General features: G+C 29.2%; 1 protein-coding gene and 1 long non-coding RNA gene across 3 annotated transcripts in view; one reads left to right on the forward strand and one right to left on the reverse strand.

Annotated features, from left to right (window-relative positions):
* The window catches only part of l(2)k05819 (transmembrane protein 94-like protein l(2)k05819), a 605947-nt gene that overhangs the window by 252893 nt on the left and 329510 nt on the right, over window positions 1-23544 (forward strand). The gene's annotated exons all lie outside the window — the stretch shown is intronic.
* Window positions 17360-19768, reverse strand: LOC148232122 (uncharacterized). 2 transcript variants are annotated; one of them, XR_015810640.1, is made up of 2 exons: window positions 19587-19768; window positions 17360-17717 (listed from the first exon to the last, which is right to left on the reverse strand). It is a non-coding gene; the product is annotated as an uncharacterized LOC148232122 (long non-coding RNA). The 2 variants fall into 2 exon arrangements; XR_015810639.1 differs by having other exon boundaries at window positions 19045-19768.

The raw sequence follows: 23544 nt of genomic DNA on the forward strand, positions 1-23544 counted from the left end.
ATTAAATGAATACACGCATATTATTAAATGGGTGTAAAAATACTAACATTGGTAAATGTGTTAAAGGCAAATATATTTATTGATTACAAATCTGATAAGTTTCCCCAATGCGTCAAAAGTTATATTTAATATTTCATACACATAAAAAAGTGTTAAATTATAGCAACATATATTAAACAAAATATTGTGGCGCACACATAAAAAAATATATGAACCATCCCACAGAAATTGTTTCATCTCCTTATAGCTATCACCGAAAATATAATTATGAGCTAACTCGTTGAGAAACTGAATTGCTCGTAAAAAGCATGGATACCTCCGGCCCGCGGGCCGTATTCGGCTCACGAGCTCACCTGGGTTACCCCGCTATAACAATAGCGATTTTTAAAAAAATAACAATTTGATTTTTAACAAAAAACTACAGGTATAAAGTGACATCTATTGCTTATACATTATAATTGATAATTATTTGTATAGATGTCACTGATTCTTTGACTGAAAAATCTGGTGGTTAATATTTACTTATACCTGATTGTCATACCTATTTGGTACAGATTTGCCCCGTTGTAACGCATTAGGCTTACACCTGACAGGTTACAATGGAAGATTGAAAAAATATGATAAATATTCTGGGTATTCAATTGGCGTATAAAAAGAGCAAAGGACCCAAATTGGATCATTTTGGTACTCTAGAATGAGCGACGATTACCATAACTCATAAAATGACGGCAGCCACTTAAGTAATTCGAGAATGTTCATATCATTTACGGTCAAAAAGTGTTGCATAGTTCAACAACTTCTTTGAAATTTGTAAACGTAAGTAAGTTAGTTATTTTTAATGAAAAATGATATTTTTAATTTAACACTTTACTTGCCGGCTTTTGCTATTTTACTGAATGTTGTCTGATGGATTGCATCTTTTAATGGGTTGTAGAGTGTTTGTTTCGGAGATTGAACAAACATAGGTTTTTTTTATGTATACATTAATATTTAGATTGTAATCACAACAAAAGACTTAAGATATGGTGCAAATGCTTTCACCTATCAATGCAATTTAAATCATTTTAGTCCTTATAAAACTTTATATTGATGTTAAAGACTTACAAATATTTATGTTTATGCCAGTTAATATGTTCTTACCTTATGTATATTAGCAATACATATTATGCAGCCAGATGAGTGATTTAATGTAGTCATTTATCACTTAAGTCATTATATATTTTTGGATACTAAGCAAAATGGACGAGCCCTGAATATTCTGGACCAGAAGCTGTTATGGGCCGAATTTGTAATGGTGGTTTTGATTTTAATTTTCTCTACACAAAAGCAGTGATTTTTAATTGAAATTTAAATGCTCGCAGCCATTTTTTTTGTGTATTTACTAGAAGCTATTTTAATTGGAGGAAATATCATATTATTTATAGTGATTATTAATTTTTTTTAGTAAAATATTATACACAAAAATATTGCGCTGCACGGTTACATGGTGATATAAAATTTCGATTAAATTTTATTTTATAAATATGGTAAAAACATATCTAAATTATCGATTTGAGTGATCAAAAATTAATCGTTGACGTCATCATTATTAATACTAAAAACACTCTACATGGAAAAAATCCCTATTTTTTTTCTTTTAATTTAAAATAAACTAAAAGTTACCGTTTTCTGTGTGTAAGTGGGGCGAATTTAACAAAAACAGTCGTGTTCAATCCGTCCGTTTTATAAATATATATTTTATAAAGGCGCTCAATTGTCATTGTTTTATAGAAAATTCTCTTTTAATTCGTTTATAAATATCAGGGGAGTTAAAAAAGACCCCCGTGAGGTTCATGAAACATATTTAATAATAATTATTCATATCTAAACTAAATTTATTATTCTAAAAATAAAAATATCCCATACATACAGTTTTTAAAAATAAAATAATAATGCCACAAATATAAGATCATTTTATGTATACGTAAAATTATATAGTGATTTAAGTAGTCTTGTTTTGATCCATTGGTTGCCATAATCCGATATATCAGATTTTGCAAGATTATGGCAAGATTTGCCGTATGTTACTATTATTTATTATTTTTAAAATATGTTGTAAGAGAAATGCTTCAGTAGTAGAGAACATTTTTTCCAAACGACAAATTTTAAATTCTTAGGCTGGCGATCAAAGGGTTAAGTACAGTTCAATTTCATTTAAAAATCGGTGAAAGTCAATATCAGTTTTTATTAGTTGTAAATTAATTTTATAAGTTCTTTGTATGTATATCACTATAAATCATTACATAACATAATTGTGTGATTTATTTATTGTATAAGAAATTCCACTACTTTTATGAAACATATACCTAAATTTTAAATATAAAACTTTGTAACATATATTTATTTTTCAAAATAGTTTAAAAAATTATAATTTATATTTACATAAAATATTTTGAATCTCCCGCTACAGACTTTGATAAAGTAAAATAATAAGAAAAATTACTCCCGGACTAAATAAATGTTAATTTAGTATTAATAAGTTAATGCGAAGTAAAATAAAAGTTTTTGTGAAATAACCAAAAATATCGAGCTGTATGTCAAATGATTCTCAAAGCTATAATAATAAAACAACGATGTTTGGGAAATATCTACAAATTTAACAAACCACTTTGGGTAAAATATCTACAAAATTCATCAGAAATTTTGGTTCATATTTTTAAATACATAAAAAAACAGATTTTGTAGTTATAATTTCAACAAAATTATGAATATATCTACATGTAATCTTATATATAATAAATCATCTCACAATATTTGATTTCAAGTGTTTCATTTAGTAATCAATTATTTACAATAGATAAATATATTACACATCTAATATACGACAATAGAGATTTCATATTTTGTTAAATAATATAGTAAGCATTATAATAACATTTCCTTGCTAACAATTTTGAAGATAAAGTAGCGATATGGAAACTGCTGACCCTAGATAAGGAGTGCAAATATGCATACGCAAATAGCATAAATGTACACTCACAAAAATAAATAATAATATTTAGTGTGACGAGAACGTCAGCTCGACATTTTCTTTATGTAAATATATAAAGCAGAATTCACCAGTGGTAAAGTAGAAAGACCTGGGTTCGAATCCCATATGAACTGTAGTGTTTATTTTTAATTTCTGTAGCGTCTGAGATATTGAAATTAATATTTTATACTTTCAAACGATCATAACAGATGATGTTTTCCTAGATTTCTCGAATCTCACTGATTAATATCGGGAGAAATAATTAAAATTTGAGCTATATTATTCATAGATACATTTATTATTTGTGAGTTGTAATAATAGTTAATTATTAATCAAATATATATCATTGATTTTGTTTACATGGTTGTAATATATTGAGCAAAAATCTGGCAAATAAATAAATAAACATAATAAAATTGTGAGTTATTACGCAAATCAATGCTCAAATTTTTATAGCTATGAAATATTCCATTCTATTGTATAATAAAAACACGTGACAAAACATAATAAAATATTATTTTTATTTTAAAATATAGTACATAGTTTTCTTTGGGTAATATTAATTTTATTTATCTCAACCCTGACTATCATGAAATGAAATTGCTCGACGTATCATGGAAGCATCCGTTATTCTCATTATCTCCAACGTTATGCTTCATTGTTTTTTCACTCGAATGGCAAATAAAATTAATCTGCAAAACATTTGTGCAATCTCTCATCAACACAACAAGTAAAATTATTGAAAAAGTTAAGCAACAATTATTTATTTAAATTTGATGCAAGATGATTATTATAATTTGAAGAAAGTTTACTTTCAGTTAATAATGTAAAATACCTATATTACCAATAATGTAAAATAGTTATTTATAAATTTAATAAATATCTTTATAATATAAATTAATACTACTTGACTGATCAGTTATTATTTTAGACTGATTAGGAATATATTATATTAATCAAATATAATCATCTTTCGATTTACGCGATAGATACGTTCCAGAAAATGTCGCGTAAATCGAGACATGGAACGAAATTTGTAATAAAACGATCGAATAACTATAACAAATAATTATAAAATCTGTAGTGACACGCGTGTACTCCAAAAAGCAACTCGAACACATTACATGGCTAGTGGGAGAGGTTCCAGATGTAGGTAAAGTGGAAAAAGTGGGAGTAATCTGTTAACCCATGTTACCATATAACCAAATATGTTTGATTAAATATAATATAATATAAGTATAATTAAATTACCAAATAATATTAACAAACCTAACTAACAAAAGTAAGCACTAATTTTGCACTATAAACTAATGAAACAAGACATTTGCATAAATACTGTGTACGATTGTTCACACAATAACGGGCAAGAGCTTTTGAGAAGTAAGATCTTTAAGCTCTCATACATCGGACGAAACATTTTGATCAATAGAAATGCACAAAAAGTTCTTACTTATACCAGCACGATAGACGAGTGGTATAAGTTTCTGAATATTCACTTAAATCCCATATGGAACTTAGTGTTTTCAAAGGTATATCGTGTCTGGGAGATTGGAAATAGTGATTATAATATAATTATAATTTTGATCGATCATCAAATATTAGGTTTACCTAGATTTTCATAATCTTACGGATGAATATCGTGATGATCAATTAAAATCGAGATAGGTCATATGTATTAGGTATTGGAAATTTTTTTATATCAGCTCATAGGGAATATCTTATATATAAAAAAGTCAAGAATTCATGTTAAAATTAATAAAATATTTTGTTACTGCCGTGGATAGTTGGCATAAAATTGGAACGCAAGAACGTGGTTTGGGGCAAAACTGCAAGTATTGAAAGACAATGCGTGATGCCCTTATTTTTTTAAAGAAATGTTTGATTACACTGACATTTCTACGTGAAATTGGTGTTTTTTGAATGTTTGGGTATTTGTATATTCAATAGTAAAATATCCATATTTTATAATTTAGATTAATTTTTTATAAGTGACCAATACAATAAAAGTTTGTACCCTCTATATCATAATATAATATATAGAGTAGTACAACGAATCTAACACATTTATGCTGTACAAAAAGTTAAGTAACAGAACATTAGGAAAAAATATGTTAACAGATATATTAAATTAAAAAATATTAATACTACAAAAATAATAAAAGCGCATGATAAGATTTTCACTGTTGTATTACACATTAACTGTAATTCGGTAAATATATATATTACAATTAAAAATACGCCTCCAATTCTAAGTACAGTAGCTCGAAATGCTAAATGGGGGTTAAAGGGTTAAGCATTTTTGTATTGGTTAATTTTTAAAATATATATCAGTATCATGTGATTTAATAATAACTTTGCTTTGGAGTATAATTTTTTAACAGCATTAGCGGTTTGTGAGATATCAGTGTTTAAAAATATGCTTAATTTAGAATATTTTAAATGCACGATAAGCTTGGATGAGGTTTGTGGTTTGCGTATCACTAAATAAATATATTTGCTTCATACACGAAATCGATGGTGTTTTTATCAGTACCGATTTATCTGCATATTTTTGTAATACTATATGACAAGCAATGCAACGAACAAAGGCAATGATTGTCTAAATTAGTGAATATTTCGCATGCCGCCTTCGCTTATCCACATTCTCAACGCCTCACACATTTCCACAATTGTCGGCGACAATTGGCGAATTACACCAATTGCTTTAATGCCATTCATGTCACCTGCAAGTAGCTTCGCATGATACACTGCATAAGCTCCCCGCCAGAACCGCCAGAGATGAACAACGACCGCTCTTGTCCGTTTACATTTACACATTGAAAAAAATGTCGGTTGATGAATCAATTAAAGTCTGGTATGCCATAAGTGAGCTGTCAGCAAAAAAACAGCTCAGAAACCGCACGCTTCCCTTCTACGATAGTTATCGCCATTATAGCAAAAATAATGACACTGCAAATGCGTCACTTCGATTACTACCTAAAAGTACTTGACTGACACTCTCATTAAAATTCAAAGTTCAAAGGCCCTTCAATGCAAATTTGGCAATCGTATACGTACCATATATATAATCATTGATCGGAATGAATAATACACTTTTCACTGAATACACAATGTTTATCACACGAGTAACTAAAAACATAACACCAACTGATCACGTCCGATGTTGTCTCGCTGACTGCCGCTTAACTAGCGTTGATTAATCTTAAATAGAGGGGCCTATGTACATACACACATCTGTAACGTTTCATCGTTTATTTCATTGAAACTGGCGATAAAAAGACACATACTTGTATGCATGAATGTGTGTATGCTACATCAGGGCCGTGTTTGTTATTCGTAACGCCCTAGGCAAATGTTTTGCTTTAAGAACCCTTATGAATTTAATAAGAGCAATATATATCTAACCTAAACAGAAAGAATAATAATATTTATTGATTGTACAATTTGCTTAAGAAAAACAAGTAACATCTTTTTAAATGAAGGTTAATTTCAAGCATTTGTTAATGATGTTAATATTACAATTAACACCGTTATTAAATAAGAACACTACATTAAAAAAGCTCATCTCATGTTCAACTTTCATCCATTGATGCAATATCACAATCTTTTTGAAATTTAATTCAAAAAATATAATTATAAGAATCGTAATAAAAAATAAATATTAAAGTAGTAGAAAGTAGTAGTTAAAATCAGAAGCAAAGCTCGATTTAATTTTTTGTGATTTATTTTTGCTCTAAACGGATTGTAGTTAAAACTGTAAAAAGTACCTAAAATGAGCTTTCATTTTTACCTGTACTCGACAAAAAATTTTTTTTTTAAATTTAAACACGACTAAAAAATTAATATATAAATGTATTTCATATGAGTTTTCAAGTAGTCTCGAGAATTAATTTACGATTGGAGATTCAATAGGTTTATACTTGGCTTGACGAAATCGGACGATCGAAGTAGAAGCGGCTGCTTTTATCTAACTTCGAATGTTGTCAGGGTTTATTTGGTGAAAGCTGTCTTTTATGTTATTTTGGGCTGAATGTGATATTCTTGAAATTATTATGGAAGTAAAGTTTCTATTGCGGTGTTGGTTTTTTTTGGGGTAGTACTAAAATCTTTTATTTTTATTAGATATACAGTGGAATCTCTCTGTAACGAATACCGAAATAACGAAATTCCCAGTATAACGAATCTTCAATTTGTCCCCAAAAAACTTTCATACAAAATGTTTTCATTGTAACGAAGACTGATCTCAGTATAACGGAATATTTTGTTCGAATTTAAAAATGGCGTTATAACTTGCCACAATATTTCTTCGAATTCCTTGACTTGGTGTGTGCTGGATATGTTCACGAGCGATATTCAAAGTGTTTCGCCGACCCTCAAACTTTTTTTATAAAACATTTTTTAACAATTTTATTGTGTTCATTACAGTATCCTTAAAAATCGACAAAAAACGATAAAAAAGTTTATTTTGATGCTGTAATTAAAAATAAAATAAAAATATATCACCTTTCTTACATTCAATATAACGAATTTTCAGTATAATGAAACATTTTTTTCGGTCCCGTAGCTTCGCTATACTGAGATTTCACTGTATATCTTTATATACTATTCTGGCCATTAGAGCAGGTGCTTTTGTTCGTTCAGCAATGGATTTTAGCTACTTGCCCGTTTAGAAACGGTATTTTATGTTAGGTGTCTAACAGCTGTCTTTAAAAGTGCATATTCTTTTATTATTTATGTTAGACTTATAGACCATATTTCAGCGTTAATTGCTTTGAGCAAGAATATTGCTGTACTTAATAGACTTTGTAAAAAAATAAAAAAAAACGTTTGAATAGAAAATTAAAACCGATGTATAATTGTTAATATTTAATTTAATCAAAATATTCGAGTACTTCCTTGGAGTGGCTTTCTAAACTTCAAACAAATTTGATTAAAATTAGTACTCCAAAATAATTATAACGGCGGCTAAAAATATTGTTTGTTGTAAAACTATTGTGGTTGATAAATTTATCAGTTTTAAAATATTCGTAGAATAACGGATAAACAATTTGATAAGTTATGTTACACCACATATAAAACAAATGTAATTTTTATAAAGTTGTATCTAAGATAGATTTAATTTTAGTCATAATACATACATTTAAAGTCCACAGTCAAAGTTCATTTTCGCGGTGAATTCAAAGTAAGATGGAATAAAATGGCAAAGAAATATTTCAGAACTACTCTTGTTTTAATTTTGTCTGTGAGCATGATATAGTTTTAGTATATGAATTTGCTTATCGATATAACACGCGAAAGGGCTCACCCGTCCCAATATATTGTTGACAGCAAAATCAGTTTTTACCATGGGGATTTTATCATCATTTTAACAGAAACTTTATGAAGTGCAGATCATTGACAACTCCCGCATATTATAAATTTGAAAGCATCATAAAATATTTATTGAAAATTTTATAATCTTTTATTTATGAATCACCTAATTGTATAAGCAGAATTTGCTATTTTCATGTTTCCAGAAGTAAAGAATAAATATATTTTGTTACTTCTAAATCGATATTGAATATTAACTGATTAAATAATTTATTCTGTGTAATTGATATCAAAATTGTATTGGAGTATTACATTTTTTTTTTGCATTTTTTGCTAGAGGGCTATCTATCAATCGATTGGTAATAAGCGATCAAGACTCTAATTTTCACAAATCTTTGACGGAAAATTATAACAATAGACTTAAATGCCGTTTTTTGTGTACAACCGTCCCCCGAGTATGCCGTGTGTATTTTAAGTAAATACTTTTTTTTGTTAAACGGCAAATGTTTGATGATGCGGAAAAGAAATGTGTTATAAAACTATCGGATACATACATTACATACACTGCTCTCACTAACCAATTAATCTCTAAATGGGTTTTGCAAATTAGAAGAATAGCCGCAGAATTTTGCATCTTAAAAATTGTGAGAGATATATATTTCATATGGAGAAATCAAGTATTATATTGAAATTAAAATAACTGGATACCCGTCAAAAATAACAGGGTGATCGGTTATTTTTAAAACGCGCGGGTAAACGGTTCTCAAGTTAATTAATAAATTTTTATTTTCATAAAACAGGACATCCCTCATATATCCCAAACACTTTCTATGACTAGATGCAATTATTTATTCGCAAAAATTTTTCACTATTAAATTGCTAGATTTAAATAGAATCACAATAAAAAGTTAAAGGCTGTCATATTACATGAACGAGAAAGCAATGAAAGAATCTTAGAATTATTCGTTCGCCAAAAAGTTCGCATATTGATTCTTGGCAATGTCAATTCATAAAAAACAACAACGCTCACTTGTGCGATAAGGATTTTTATCAAGCATTCCAAATTGGAAAGTTCAAGATCATTATTAAAATTACTGGCATTGTGATAAAATTTGACACCTGACTAAACATGCTCATGTGAACATTAAATATAAGAAAGTCACTGATACTTTTTATTTAAAAATGGTGATTACAAGAAACAGATATTTCAGTTCAAAGCTTAAAATTTTGAAAGCCCAAAAATATTAAATAGTTTACATTTATAAAAAAATTTACATGTCAATTATAACTGTTATTATGCTATTAAAATATATCAATTCATTAATGCAACAGCTCATAATTCAAATATCATGGGGGTTGCTTTACTACAATGATGCGGGTAACAACCCCTTAATAAAACATTTTTCAACAAATCCTTATATATCTATCAACAGAATCGACACACGAATGACCACAAAAAACTACTGTTAGATATATTGTATAACAGGAATATGTCCCCCTTATTTTAATAATAACTTTATATATATATATATATATATATATATATATATATATCTTGATAGAATATACCTAAACCTTTATTTTTCTCAATTTCAACAAATGTAAATCAAACACAGCTATATCTAGTTTAATCTTAATACAATTTATTGTTGTCATTTAATTACTATTAATATTATTCAGAATTAATTAGATTTCGTTTCATGACTTCATCGCTATAAAGAAGCCATGATAGGATGACCAATCTCAAGTTCACTTTTGATGAATATGGTTATACATATCATATCTTTATTTCTCTATATAGACATCGAATTCGTCGAAAAAGTGACACCATCAAATTTGTTTTATTAACTACTACTCATCCAAGTTGCTTGGTCTGTTCTGGGGTGTTTAAATATTCCAACGGGCTATTGAACCTAGAGACGTCGTACTTTTGCACCTATTAGAGCTGCATGAGCACCAATAGATTAAGTGGCTTAACACTGGCAATATAAATATTGAATCATACATTCAATGGGTAGACGGCGGTGAATAGAAATCACCATGAGACTTTATAATGACTGCTATGGTCTTTATATTATATTTTATATGTATGTATGATAGATCCAAATGTATCTGGAACGTCATGTTTCAACACGTGTAAAAAATAACTATGCTATATTTGTACAGATCCTATCGTTGTCAGTAACTTACTTTTCTATTATTATTTGCGCTAGAGTAATAACTGTTCGAACATGGTTAGTCACAACTTTTTATACATATGTATATATATAGATTATTCTTGTGACTTTTACTTTCGATAATAATTACCTAAAAAACGGATATAAATACATATGCGATTTTACCTTTTTAAACGAGTTCATCAGTGGCAAAAGATATAGTATTCTTTTGAACTAAAAAAAATAATTATTGATTGAGCCTCGTACTTAGAATGATTAAAATTTTTAACACACATTAAAATAATCATAGTGGTGCGATTGATTCCTGTTAAGCTCAATTGAGTAAAAAATCTTTATTAGCCTCATATCTTTACTTTCCGAATATTCTTTGCACAAGCAATATATACTATGTGTATCTGTACATATGCATCTATAATATAAAATACATATCTATATCACAAACATGTATTATATGATCATATCTTCATTGATGATTCAATAGCAGCGATTTTCACTCATACATCGAGCGCTAACACGTTTATTAGCACTGATGATAAATAATGTCGTCAATATACAGATACACTCTGAACGAACGACCATAATTTATATTATATGGTCAGATAAGCTGCTGTTGATACGTGCCCTATCTGAATTTCAGTTCGTATGATTGTCGTACATGTATTTTCATGCAATAGTAAACTAATATTTTATTTACACATAATTGATATATACATTTTAATAAAAATTTAAATCGTTGTCGATAGTAGTGTAGCAACTCATTCAGAATAAATCTATTATATATCAGGGATAACCAAAACCGTAGTCATTCTGAGTCGCTTGCGGAATTACTGTTCTTATTTCATGACTAGTTGAACTTCATTGTCAAGTTCACATAAATAATATAACATAAAATTGCATAAAAAACTTGGTAATTTTCTTGAAAAAGAAAGCAATTACGCATATAAATAAATAGTCGCATATAGACACGCGAAGATGTGCTAAATAAATAATGGAATAGTGAATGGCCATTTATCTTTATAATTGATACATATTTCACATGTACCTGTTTTTATTAAATATGTCGAGTTCATCAATTGATCCCCCCAAAAGAAGAAATAAATCGGCAGGGGTAAAAATAGTTAGTCGAATTTGTAGGCGTGATTATTATGCTATTAAAACATAAAAACCGGGGACAAAGCCAGTTTCAGCATGTGATACACAAAGACGTGCTTGAAACATTAAAGACAAAAAAGAGCTTCTGTATTAAAATGGGACATCACCATGAGAAAACCATTTTGAAGATTAAGTCTAAGTACGCGCTATAGTATGAAAAATTAAAAGTTTTAGTCACAAATGCATTGAGAAAGGATAACATGTGTCCTAGCAGCGAACAGCAATCTGATAAAAAAACATACCCATCGGCTAACCTTTTGTAATTTGTCAGCCCAACGAAAGAGGCGGAAAGCAGAATCTCTTATTAAGGGAGCCAGAGATATAAATTCAGAAACATATGCAATCAACGATCACTTCCGCAGAGAACTTCTTTGGAATTTCTACTGACATTCCTAATTAAACGTCAACTTTAGAGTTCAAAGCTGCAAAACTTCAGAGATTTCTAATTTGAACTCACTAAGTTCGTACGAACTTCGATCAAAAAGAGGCCGATCCAACTTTAGACCATCAAAGATCGAACAAGCCGTCGCTTCTCTCTACGCATCACCTGTCCAGCTCGTCTCAATCCATAGTTAAACCCGCTTCGGAAGCATGGAGCTTACGGACGCACCCACGTAAAATTCCACGTTTTACTAACATATACAAAGTGTATTATTCTTTAACTTTATAAAATTCAATTATAGAAATATTTACTTTACAACGCATGAACTATTTCTAAAAGTATAAAATTTAATCCGTGAACAGTTCACTTCGTTTGACCGCACCGCGCCATTTAACCTCGGTCTCTCTGTGGGCTGTTAGGTACACATAAATGTACTTACATATACATATATATGTACTATGTACATATGTCGGGAATATTATTAATGACAATTTGAGTCATCTTCACAATGTGTCCGCTGACGAGGGGGCTCCTGCGACGAGGGGGGCGCAAATAGGCGAAGGGGGGAGGGTCAACAAATTGAATAAAATCACTTGTGCGTGATTACCCCCTCAGACTCTCAATTGGACTTCCGGGTCCGACACAAAGCTAAATACCTACCTCAGCATCAGCTCTCATATCCATAACGTCACCGACGTGCTGTTTGTTACTTCATGTATCAAGCAGGAGCAAAATTTGATGATATTTTATTGGAAACTGTCATTTTTTATAGAAACAACTACATATAGGGGTTAGTATTAATACTGCGAATATCAATTGAATGATACTTTACTACTAATTTGTTAATTTTTGACCAAAAATTATCCCGATGGAGGTTACTTTAAAAAATAAGTAAAATAAATTAATACTTTATGATAATAATCATGGTTAACTTTTATCACACTTTTTTAAAAAAAATATCTTAAACTATTTTTAGCGATTTTTATCTAATGTCTTAAAATTTTCCCATTAACTTTAGTTTAATCGACATATAATCTAATCTAACATTAAATTATGTATTAAAAAGTCATAAAACTTAACATATACAATTTAGTTATAAAGGCGATTGTGATTGCTCTGATGCAATCTGTATGGATATGACGAGCGACGAGCGCTGGTTTAAGAACGCTATGACTCCGAAACTCTATATTTAAAATAAATAAATAAATAAATAGTTTATATGTATTTTTTAAAAATAGGAATTTAAAAATTATAATATCCTCTATTAGTGAAAAAAATTATACCTTTTATTTTTATTATTTTGCAAATTTGATGCAATATTAAGTTAAGTGATATTTTTAGTCCTGGAAGAAATAATGAAATATTATGATCCTTTTGAATATTTTTATTTTTCAAACCTTCTACAATATGCAATGCTTTTCATGTAATTCAATTTATGACAAATAATAATTGAGAGGGTCAACGTCCTTAGAATAATAAACTGGATTGTGTCTAGCAATGATTTGATATACAGAGTGCAAGTTGAAGTGGATATAATAAAGATGATAATGAAACGGAAGCTTTTAATTATTAATTTAATAGTCTGTAAATTAATAGCCACTTTACATGTCCATTAAATTAATATAATAATAGAAAATGTATATAATAATTTAGATGTACATATAATCAGCACGATAATCCAGTGGTAAAGTCAATGACTAATACCTGAAAAACCAGGGATCAAATCCCACAGTGGCTAGTGGATCAGAATTTTTTATATAATCATAATTCTGACCGATCATCACATATTAGATTTTCCTGGATTAGTGTTTGTGGGATATGTCTTGAACTTTGACGAAAGCAAGAAGATCATAATAAGTAGTGGCGAATAAGTGGTGACTTATAAATTCACGTACCACCTAAACTCTACTACTTGTTACAATGCTTCTCTAAATATCATAGTCGATGTACACAGTAAATCTATGTGACTTACGAAAAGATCACGATAAGTAGTTACAGAAAAGTGAATTATTTAAATACAGATTCCACTTTTAAGAGACTACTTATAGCAAAGCTTCTCATTCGTATACTGGACTAATTGTGATTAATTCCTTTCAGAGTTCGAAAGATTTATACTAATTCTTTATTTACATTGTTATCGATTTGCGTACGTTATCAGCTAATCACAGTTTACCAATATGTCATGTTTATATTCATGATTAATTTATATTGTATCTATCGACTATGAGTTATACTAAATTATCACTTTAAAATATTTAATAAGAAAGTGTAAATTGAGCCTAATTTCGTTAAACTCTCTCAAAGGGCCTACATAAGTGCGACAATGTATACATTTTTGAAGGGTCATGATGACTAACAAAACATAATTGGATTGCTCACAATTATATGTGGGCTTCCTCTTTATAATATTCCCGTCAGTGGTGATGAATCTTTTTATTTAATATATGATGTATGAAATAAATTATAAAAAGGTGAAAGCTTTAATCAATGTTTGGATGAAGTATTATTTATTTTTACATCACATGCATTCGTATAATTAATACTCAATAGCAATATGTTCATAAATTGTTATCTTGTGTATCAATTAATAATATATCAAAGCTCACCTTTATCTGTATTATGTGGCAATGTTTATATTATTACAAAAATAAAATTAAAATGTAATGATCGTTGATGAAATTGATTAATCTTTGTATCCTTAAATTTTAACTATTTTATCTGATTTTTATTGGCATTGTCAATAGCAAGAGGCTCAATGAGAAAACAAGCAGAATGTCGTCTAGGATGGTTTTTAATTTCCATTTTACAAATTAAAAGAGAATTAATTTGACGAATATGCTACATAGCTTGATTGAATTTATTTAAATATAATGCGATTGAAAGTTTATGAAATGTTATGGAACACTTCCTTAGTATTCTTTATATTGTCAAAACCTGTAAAGATATGTTTCACAACTCAGTGAAATTGGTATTAGAACATCTAAACCCAAATTGTTTACTGGTTTACGTAGTCATTTTTTTAGTATTCTTATATACAAAAAATTGGCAGGGTAAGTAGGGTCCGTACCCGGTTTATGAAAAACTATTATAGTCTGTTTCGATGTGCTTGGACAGTGATCCTCGTATTGCGCATGGCAAGTACAGACAGGCAAGAAACGTGTTCATGATATTTTAAAAATTATGATTGCTACTATTTAGGAATCGCGATAAGCCGTAAAAGTAAATTGTGGTTAGCACTATTAAGTAGAGGTTAAATTATACCAATTCTGTCCAAACAGGAGCGGGACAATCGTGTTTAAGTGCGGCAGGAGCGTTAAAAAAAATTAGTTTTTATTTAATATTAAATTTAACCCTTAGAAGTCCAAAGCCATGTATCTCATGCCTGATATCATTTTTTCTGGAACCCATTTGAATGTGATTTGATAATAAAATTTCTAGTATTTTATTTCGTTAGTTACTCAGGAATACTTCTATTAATATATTTCGGTAAAAAGATACTAAAATTCATTAATTCATTGATGGATTTTGGAAACACGTTTTTGAGTCTGTGGCAGCCACTCGTCGAGTATTGTCAAGTTCAGACGTGCAAAGTGTTAACTATGGTTCTCAATCTAAAAAGTTTTGTTTTTAAATTTACGTACATATTTTCTTTAAATAAATTATATAACTGTTCGCTGAATTGGTCAGCCACTGAAGGTTGCCTCTTATTCGAGCAGACAAAATGGTGGCTATCAATAGGGGCGTCATTTCAGCTTTTTTCAGAAACGGGCAACAATTGTCATTTGTAGTTTTTTTTTAATATTTTGATTTCATAAAAATTCATAGTAGTAATAACATACAATTAAATGGACAAATTCAAGGATAGAGAGTAAATGCTCCCACCGGCCCCACCCCCAAATAACGTCTCAGCTTAGAATTCACGTTGAAAGAAATAAAATTCTGCCGTCGCCGTCGCAGTGAAAACGCTCGGTTATTTAGTATTCATTATGAGACCTTTTTTACAACAATATTACGACTCACAATAATTGAGAATCAAATGAAGCATATCTAAATCAAATTTTAACTAATAAGAGTGCGAAAAAACAATTATCCCTTCTCAGAAGTCAAAAATCCACGTCAAAAGCAATAAAAGCGTGCAGTCGCAGTCGCAGTGGGAACTTCACGACACGATTTTACTACTTTTGACGTGAATTTTTGACTTCTGAGAAGTGATAATTGTTTTTGCGTTCTCCTATCGATCAAAATTCGGTTTCAATATACTTTGACAAATAATCTAATATTAGAAGTCCGAAGTAATATCAGTAAGGATCCTATAATATTTTTATATTTATAATATCCAAGTGTAAGCAATGGAGCAATATGCGACGTTTATCTGTATTTTTTCTTCCGCTTATTTTCCGCCGAGATATGAGTTAGCTTATTTTGAATTTTGAACTTGACCAAATGAAAGTTTTAAAAGTGTATTTAGTTTTAGATCTTTCATTAGGTCAAGTTGCGTTTGATTAATTCATGTAGATTAGGTTTGGGTTTGAACAGCAAATGTAGGTTTCGCAACTGTCAAATTGAGTTTCATAGACATTTCAGAGCGGCATATAATTTAACTGGTACCTATCAGTTAAATTATATTTTCGCCAGTAAAAATATATATACATCTACTGGTAAAAATGATTTTCGGAATAGATTCAAGACTGTTTTTTAGATATTCTTTGAGAGATAACCTGATAATTTTTGGCTTAGAATCAGTGACGTTATTATAGCTTGTTCCATAAGGTGGGCAGTCAATGGTCGTTTTTTTTAATAATTCGAATTCACCCCCCCCCCCCAAATGTAGTGTCTGGCTATTAACATCATAGCTAGTAGTTGACATTGGTTGTTTATAGCATGCGTTTATTAGAGGTTAGGTTTTATAAAATCCGCACATGTTAAAAACAGAGAACAAATGCATTTCAGTATCTCAAGTGCTACGCGTTCATCCCTTGTCAAGAGTGAGCAAAAACTTTAAGATTTGGTGTTGACTTTCACACCTAGTGGAAACACTTCAACGTCAAAATCCTACTGCAATATAGTCATCAACTTTACGATGGCATTCGAAGGAAACGACTACGCTTCCAGGACACAAAATTCAAGTAAGAAGCTTTTGAACATCCTCCATATTGCCCAGACCTTGCTCGAATCTATTGCGAGTGATAAATGGGAATGGTGCCTAAATATGAATCTTACGATGAAAAATAAAAATAAGTAAAAAATTTGACACCATGAGTGGGATTTACTCACCATTGCACAGCATTGAATTATATAAACTAGATTATTAAAATAAAATAAAGGTAATCAATACAATAATTAACTCAATTTATTAAACATAATTACAAATATAAAACATAATGATTTACACAGACACATAGAATCGTTCATGAAACACATGTACTATCATCCGCTGTGAGCAGTGTGGTCACCGTGGTTTGAGAATTCGCATATTTCAGACTTTCAGGCTTCGATTATTTTCGACGAGAAGTTCTGGAAGAGAACGGTTAAGGCGAGTTCATTTTGCGAACGCCAAAACAGGCAAAACGAGCGCAACACTGCCTGTTAGTGACGGTCACAAACCAACATCGCCTAACATATGAAGGAAGTCCAATCATTTAATTTAAAAGAGTGGCGGCTGTCGACTTGTCTGGCAACACTGGAGCTGAAAAATTCACATGCAATCGATCAATATATGTAATAGGATGAATTATCTTTGAGCAAAGTATTAAAGATAGAAGATAATGATCCATATTTTTAAAGTCATTTTCTCTTTTATTCCTCCAATACCAAAATCATGTTCGAGTGCATCTTGGATTATATATATTTTTTTATCTAAAAGATGGAATTAAACATAATTTTTATGCTACTCAATAAGATACGTTTATCTTTTGTAAAAGTTTTAAGCAACACTAAGTTTATTTATTTTTAATATACAAGTTATACATTAACTTTTAGCTAAATTCGTTCCGTTAAAATAAGGTATTGACATTTGTCAATTTTTTAGTGATTTTATTTTTTATATTTATAAACAATAAAATCACTTAAAAATTATATATTGTAGGATGCATTATAAGAGACAAGGCTTACAGTGTGTGTTTAAATCGGCTATAGAAATTCCTAATGAAAATGAATGTGAGGTTCGTTTATTACATGCAAAAGAATAAATCACCGATAAAATTAATCGGATGTTTTGTGCTTATAATTATAATGTTATTATCAGACAAATTGATAAAAAAGGAAATAGCCATGTCAATTAATAAGCTAGCTCAAAAAGTATACTTCAAAAATGAAGTGTTTAGAACTGTTATCAGCTATCATAAACTATGCGCGCATTGGGTGCCGAAAAAGAGACTTATATGACGTTGGTATTAATAAACTTATTCCCAGGGCTACAAAATGCATTAAGATTTAAGAGTAAATGTTTTAAACAAATATAGAGATGTTACAAAATCCAAATAAAAATTCTTTGGGTAATGGATTGTGTACCTTTACTTTCTGAATATCACTTTTACATACCTTATAACCGTTTATTAGTTTGATATACATTTAAATAACTAAAATAAAAAGTTTGATTTTAGGCGGCTAACGGAATACAATTTTTGCAAAAAGTTAATATTCCGTCGTTCACCTGAATCTACATTTTTATTTAAATAATTATTTTTTTGCATTTAATTCAATATATAATGAAGTATATTTTTGTATATTTTATATAGAAACGATACTTGTAAATTTATATTTCATACAAAAATAAATTACGGATTAAGTTAAAAAAGTTATTGACACAGTAAACACATGTTTTTGTATAAAATAAAATGACTTTTATTTTAAAAAATTAAATTAAAAAAATACAAAGAGGAAAAATTTACACAAATAATGAACTTTCAAGTTAAAGTAAATTTACATAATTTTTTATCTGAAAATATTAATTATTTTTTTAACTATATGTAAGCACGTTTAATATTAAGTTCTTAAATATTGCATATTCATACTTTTTCAGAGGATTTTCTGGCCACCTTCTGCATTATCTTTTATAAAACACAGACAATAAACTTACAAATTCTGGAATGCCGTTCGAGTAGGTCTGAAAATCGAAAGACTCGCTTGATTAATTACAATTCTTTGTTGGTTCAGGTGTTTTAGTTCAACAATTGTGGCACCACGATGCGCCAACGCCGTGTTTGTTCTTGGTATTATATTTTAGCATCAACACCGGCAAATAATTGGTATTCGATTACGAAACAGTTTTAAAAACGAATAAATCTACGTTTAAGAACTGAATTTTTTAAATTTATAAATTAATATCGATTAATTACTTTTGATTCTAATATAAATTAAGGTAGATGATGTAACTTCACAAAAATTCATAGATTTTCAAACAACAAAAGTCGTGTCAAAATACACGTGTGTTCATTAGTTTGCATTAACTATCATTTATAAACAACTGTGTCATTTATTAACTGAAAATTAGTATGATATATACATATATGTTAAAAAATTGTTAGTACTCTAAATTAATTAAAATATTACTCACCATCCAAAAGTACAGATTGAACGTACAACTGCTAGTCACACGTATACAAATAATAAACTTTAAGGATTGTTCTAATTATATTAAGTGCTATAGTTTCATGGCTGATCTCACCTGATCGCCATGGTTGAGAGACGAGAACCAAATAGCAAATAATGACTGAGTTGTTCATAACGTTACCTGCCACCTTATGGTCGTTGCATTCATTTACCACTCTTGTTTGTAATCCGACTCTTTAAACACAGTGGCTCGCACTTTTTTCACTTTAAAAAATAATTACCATTATTTACTTCATATAAATAATCATCATTTACTAATAGTTGTTGTAAGATTGATAATAAAATATTTAATTCACTGTTTTATACAGAAGTAAGGCCTTCTATAAGCTTGAAAAATATAATGGCTCCAAAAGAAGAACGCAGTTCAATTTATATTTTTTATGAGATAATCAAAAAGTAAATTGATGAAAGTACATAAAAATAATTGTTTATCTAAAATAAACACAATTTATTTATTATAATAATATAATATCTAATATAATACCTAGTATGTAATGCACATTGACTAGATTGTTTTCTTACGATAAAAAAAATAATTTAATTTATATTAAATTCATTTTATATTGCATTAAAATCTTAAATGTGTAATATCAATTTGATCAGTGGTTGCCAAACTTGATAAGCTGGATGCTGAAAAAGAGAACAGACACAAAACATACCTAAAAGTGTATGATGTGGATATCAATCAAATTTCTAGGTTCACCAAATTTACGGAGGTTCTATATGGGTTCTTAAGGCATACAAATTCAATCACACAATTTTAAATAAAGTTCTGTAAAAATATTTTTTGGATTTTATTAAAGAAGATGATGTGGAATTTGACAGTAGTAAGAGAAGGTTAGTATTAATTTAGTTTATCCTAATTTGTATCAAGAACTAGATAACATTATGCTGCATAACATATAAGTATGTTACAAAATAACTGAATTAAAAACTATAAAATTACGAAGCCCAAATTATTTGTCTCATAAATAATACTTGATGTATTTTCTACAATATATATATATTAATATAGTATAATTGTTTAGTTTGATCTGATATATCTCTATTCCAGTATTAAATGGGAAGTGAGAGTTTAATATTTGTTATATAAATATTAATGAAATTGATAGTATTTTTATATTATTATTTTACAGGTAAGATATTATAGTTTGGTGCCACCAATGGAAACATGTGGTTTGCCGCTGGTGTTTGCTTGCTTTGCGTACCACATTAGAAGTATATAATACCAATAACTTTGATACCTATTTGAGTATTGAATGTTAAAAAATATTATATCGGTACATATTATATATCGAATATTTAAAGTAATTATTGAATATTTAAAGTAATTTATTAATAAGTACACAAACATATAAATTATTTATTGCTATCATAGTAATTTGATTACTTAAAATAATTTAAGCCTTTATTTGGATATTTTATATTGATACTAACTAATACTGTATTATTATTATATTTTGGTAATTTATACACAGCAATTTATGATGAAAGAAGTTATCAAATATCAAATTAATAAGCTTTATGAATAAGAGAATATTATTGTATCAAATATTATCTCTCGCATAGTGATAATATATTAAAAATCTTAGATTCTAAATTCATTTTCTAGTATTTTATTAAAAGCTGTTATTTAATTTTGTCATATCTGTGTTGATATGAATTCTGTGATTCACATTATAGAAGTAAATCTAAACATTATTTGATCAAGATCTAAATTCTAAGGATACGTGTCCATATATTATATATATTATATTGTATGTTGCGAATCATATGACCAATCGTCGGTGAAATATCTAGTTACTGGTAAACCAGCTGAAAAAATATGTGTAATAATATCAGGTCACAAGTGTGTCAGTAATAGAAACCATCAGACCACATTTCTACAATACATGTGTTTATATAATATAATTTTATTAATATATTATGAATTTTAAAACTTTAATAATAGTTTCAGAAAATAATATTATTTTTATTGTAAGACGATTTTCTTGTAACATTTTAACTTCCTTGAAGTTAAATATAGTCACAGTGTTACGAGTTGTTGTGAATGTTGACGGCCACTTTTATTTGTAGAATCAAGGTTGATATTTTGTCTTTCAGATTTTAACTTTCAACTGAAAAACCAGAGTTTTTACTACGTTGCGTTATTAAAATAATTAAAATATTATATTTTACAAATTGAAAAGCAATATTAGGTATTATTTTATTATTTAGTCAATATTTATTAATGAGTAAAAGTTGACAAATATGTGATGAATTAGAAAGATATAAATCTTTTTAAAAATATATGTTTATAGTCGTAAAAGTGTGCTTCTTGTTGAGTGTTTTTAATGGCAGTAGCAATTTCCAGAGCGAGGTTCGTTCCGTGATTCAAAAATAGGGAAAATGTAACAACATCGACGTCAATGTACAACAGGAAGAAGTGAGAGAAAAAAGTGGAAGACCGCACATTGTTACTGATGAACTCATTCATTGATAAATGCATATAAGCGTTGATTCATAGTTAAATATGAAAATATTTTTTTAAGCGTAAGATGATCGAAGAAGTTAATAAATAATATCAAGAATAACTTGAATTGTTATGTTAGGAAACGGTTATTGAAAGATTAGACTGCGTGCGTTGGGTGTCGAAATAGAGAGTAGATGCGAAACTTCTATGACTTGAATCATGAAACGCGTTTTTAGGTTCAGCAAATATAAAGAGGTTTATAGCGTTTTAAAGGAATTATAATTCAATCGCAAAATAAAATTCTGAACCTTAAATACTACTTTATATACCTCGTACACGTACACGCATGCATTGCACTGAATACCGTCATTTTGTTTACATCGTGACATATATTTAAAAATATATTCATTGGTAATTAAAATAAATACAATAGCTCTTACTAGTTTTTCTTATTTCGTAAAAGGTCACACGTAAAACATTTATTTTTATTATTTATAGATATGTGACTTTATTATGAACCTACGGCGATTACGCTGTGAACCCATAGTACCATGACACCGCGTGCGCTATCTGTCGACGGCGCCCCAATGATATAGACGTCAAACACCGCTCCACGTAATTTACCGTTCACTCTTCGCCACACTATACGTCATGACTTTGCTGCCTCTTTGTGCCCTTATCACTCTATTTATTTCTTGCTCGCACCAACCATACCGAATACCAGGGCTACATGTTCACTCGCTCCACCGACCTTACCGCGTGTATACTTCGTTTCATTTAACAGAGTCACTTTGAGGCTTATCTCGTATTTCATTGATCCGCTTCCCTTTCCCCCTCGAACTAACAGAAGGTTTTATCTTATTAATTACGATGTAAATTTATAAAAGAGCCTCGGAATTTTATGTTCAACTCTGATTCAAATTCCAATTTTTGTGTTCGAATTTCTCAAAATAGTAAATTGCACACAGCTCGAAATAGACACATTAAAACTAGTTTATAAACTTTGATTTTAGTTTGATGTCTTACTACGTACTTAGTAGTTGCTGATTGTATTTACCCGATTGTAACGCATTGGGATAACGCATATTATGTGTAACACTGATGATCTTTTACACATAACACGTTTATATTTGAAAGGTCTAAGCCATGTTATTACGCTAAAAATGAAATTTCAAAAAAATACTGACTTATCCATAAAAAATGGTGACAAACATTTTTAAAAAATACTGGCTGACCGATGTATGCTAACGACACAGCCGTCATAATTAATTCATGCAGTCTTACAATTAAGTTATAAAAATCTCTACAAAACTTGAATAAGTGCTGGCTACGGGGAATTTGGTGGGCGATGGAGGAGCCATGGAGTGTGACGGAGAAATGGACAAAAAGTTTATTGTGCAAAACATAATGTGCGAAAATGTTTTAGGTATTTTATATTTATAATAAATTT

Source organism: Plectrocnemia conspersa, unplaced genomic scaffold (assembly GCF_051122295.1).
Source record: "Plectrocnemia conspersa isolate PC_06_02 unplaced genomic scaffold, ASM5112229v1 ptg000009l, whole genome shotgun sequence".
In the NCBI taxonomy this organism is placed as follows: Eukaryota; Metazoa; Arthropoda; class Insecta; order Trichoptera; family Polycentropodidae; genus Plectrocnemia; species Plectrocnemia conspersa.